We start from the raw sequence: 3,417 nt of genomic DNA, 5'->3' as shown, positions 1-3,417 counted from the left end.
ACAGCTCACAGCAACTTCCAACTCCTGGGCTCAAGCAAGTCTCCTGCCTCAGCCTCCCAAGTAGCTGGGACCACAGGCGCCCGCCACAATGCCCAGCTATTTTTTGGTTGCAGCTGTCATTGTTATTTTGGCAGGCCCAGGTTAGATTCGAACCAGCCACCTTAGGTGTATGTGGCTGGCGCCTTAGCCGCTTGAACCACAGGCACCAAGCCGGACTTGTGGGCCTTAACGGAGACAGAGGACATCAGGCTCTGGTTAAAGTGATACGTCTCTCCATTTTCTTAGTTTAACTTGGACTGTAATAATTATGCAAAATGGGGATATTCTGCCTTTCCATCAAGATTAAAATACATGGACTTATTTAGTTCACACTGTAATCAATATATCAGATTTTTGCTTAGTGAGGGGGTCTATGTAGAACAGGTGTTCACATATTGTTTAGTAAGGGTAAGTACTCCCCTAGATCTCTTAAGAATATATAACCCTTCAGGCAGCGCCTGTGGCTCAGTGGGTAGGGTGCCGGCCCCATATACCAAGGGTGATTGGTTCAGACCCAGCCCCGGCCAGACTGCAACAAAAAAATAGCCTGGTGTTGTGGTTAGCACCTGTAGTCCCAGGTACTCAGGAGGCTGAGGCAAGAGAATAACCTAAGCCCAGGAGTTGGAGGTTGTTGTGAGCTGTGTGCCACCACAGCACTCTACCAAGGGCAATAAAGTGAGACTCTGTCTCTACGAAAAGAAAAAAAATATATATATATATGTATAACCTTTTCTAAAAACATAAATAAGAACATAACTATGCAGATATATATAATTGGGGGACCATTACCATGACAAAAGACCAAGGAATGATTTCTTTGAAATCATTTGGATTTCAAATCCAAATTGAAAGCAGTTACCACAAGTGACTCTTAGGTCAACTTTATAGGGTGTTACATTTATTTTTATTTTTTATTTCAGATTAATATGAGGGTACAAATGATTAGGTTACAGTGTTTGCGTTTGTTAGGTAATACAGGGTGTTACACTAATTGTCACACCTGACAAATCAAGGCCTCCTATGTAATCAAACACCACCCTGTCTTATGCTATTACACATCTCAAGCTGCCAATGGGATGGTTTCTCCTTTGTGGACCCTGAGCTTATTATTTATTTATTTATTTATTCCATGTAACAAGGAGAATTTTTTTTTCAAGACACAGTCTCACTCTGTTGCCCTCAGTAGAGTGCTGCGGCATCATAGCTCACAGAAACCTCAAACTCTGGAGCCTGAGTGACCCCTTGCCTCAGCCTCCCAAATAGTTGGGACTACAGGCACTAGGCCATAATGCCTGGCTAGTTTTTCTATTTTTAGTAGAGATGAGGTCTTGCTCTTGCTCAGTTCAGGCTGGTCTCAAATTCATAAACTCAAGCAATCCACACACCTTGGCATCCCAGAGTGCTGGGATTACAGGCATGAGCCACCATGCCCAGCCCCTCTTTTGTCCCAGCTAAGAGTACTATGGTCCCTGCACTACTGGGCACCTCATACCTTTCCTGCCCTGTATGCAGGATCTATAATAAAAACCCTCTAGGCTCGGCGCCTATAGCTCAACCGGCTAAGGCGCCAGCCACGTACACCTAAGGTGGCGGGTTCGAATCCCCAGCCCGGACCCGCCAAACAACAATGATGGCTGCAACCAAAAAATAGCCGGGCGTTGTGGTGGGCGCCTGTGGTCCCAGCTACTTGGGAGGCGGAGGCAGGAGACTCGCTTGAGCCCAGGAGTTGGAGGTTGCTGTGAGCTGTAATGCCATGGCACTCTGCCCAGGGGGACAGCTTGAGGCTCTGTCTCAAAAAAAAAAAAAAAAAAAAAACCCTCTAGTGCACCTAGTAGGTATACCAGAGAGTTACACCTGCCCTGTACTTGTCAGGTGTAACTATTAAGTCCTGCTGAATATGTCTCCTTATCCATTTTTGTGGTGGCTGCTATCACCATGACTTTTTTTTTTTTTTGACCATCAGTCTTAACATTCAAATTAACAGAACGGTTTGTGCTACGGCAAAAGTTTTGGATCTTACTTTCCAGGCTATCAGTTCTATCAACGCAGAATTGGGGCAGGTTAGAGAAACAGCATTAGAAAATCAGGCTACAGTTGACTACTTTTTCTGTTCTTTGTTTTTGTTTTTTGAGATAGAGTCCCACTCTGTCAACCTGGGTAGAGTGCCATGATATCATTGTAACTCACAATAACCTCAGTCTCGGGGCTCGGTGTCTAGCTCAGCGGCTGAGCTCTATCGAGCATGACAAAGGGAGATTCTGTCTCAAAAAAATATATAGAAATACTAGCCGGGCATCCTGAAAGATGACTATAATCCCAGCTACTTAGCTACTCAGGAGACTGAGGCAGGAGGATCAGTTGAGCCCAAGAGACGGAGGTTTTTTTTTTTTTTTTGAGACAGAGCCTCAAGCTGTCACCCTGGGTACAGTGCCATGGCATCACACCTCACAGCAACCTCAAACTCTCTTGGGCTTAAGCGATTCTCTTGCCTCAGCCTCCCAAGTAGCTGGGACTATAGGTGCCCACCACAACACCTGGCTATTGTTTGGTTGTAGTTGTCATTGTTGTTTGTCAGGCCCAGGCTGCATTTGAACCTCCAGTGTATGTGGCAGACAAGTCGGATGCTCCAGGGGAGCTTCTGGAGCCTAGTGGCACATTAGAATCACAGGTAGAGAGCATAGTACAATGGTTAGGGCGCCAGCCACATCCACCAGCCTGGGCCTGCCAAACAACAAGAAGCACAACCAAAAAAAAAAAAAAAGAAATAGCCGGGCAGGGCACCGGCCCCATATACCGAGGGTGGTGGGTTCAAACCTGGCCCTGGCCAAACTGCAACAAAAAAATAGCCAGGCATTGTGGCGGGCACCTGTAGTCCCAGCTACTCGGGAGGCTGAGGCAAGAGAATCACCTAAGCCCAGGAGTTGGAGGTTGCTGTGAGTTATGACACTATGGCACTCTACTGAGGGCGACAAAGTGAAACTCTGTCTCTACAAAAATAATAAATAAATAAATAAATAACCTTAGTCTTTTGGGCTCAACTTATCCTCCTGCCTCAGCATCCTGAATAGCTAAGTAGCTGGGATTATAGGCATCTTCCAGGATGCCTAGCTAGTTTTTCTACTTTTTTTTTTTTAATTAGACAGTCTCCCTTGGTCACCCTCAGTAGAGTACTATGGAGTCATAGCTTAAACAACCATAGCTTTGAGCAACCTCAAACTCTGGGGCTCAAGGTATTCTATTGCCTCAGCCTCCCTAGTAGCTGGGATTACAGGCCCCTTAAGCGCAGCTTTTTTTTTTTTTTAAGAGACAGAGTCTTGGCTTGGCACCTGTGGCTCAAGTGACTAAGGCGCCAGCCACATACACCTAAGGTGGCAGGTT

This window comes from Otolemur garnettii, unplaced genomic scaffold (genome assembly GCF_000181295.1).
Source record: "Otolemur garnettii isolate 467f Iridium unplaced genomic scaffold, OtoGar3 scaffold00249, whole genome shotgun sequence".
Taxonomy (NCBI): Eukaryota; Metazoa; Chordata; class Mammalia; order Primates; family Galagidae; genus Otolemur; species Otolemur garnettii.
Note: the sequence above shows the minus strand (reverse complement) of the source record.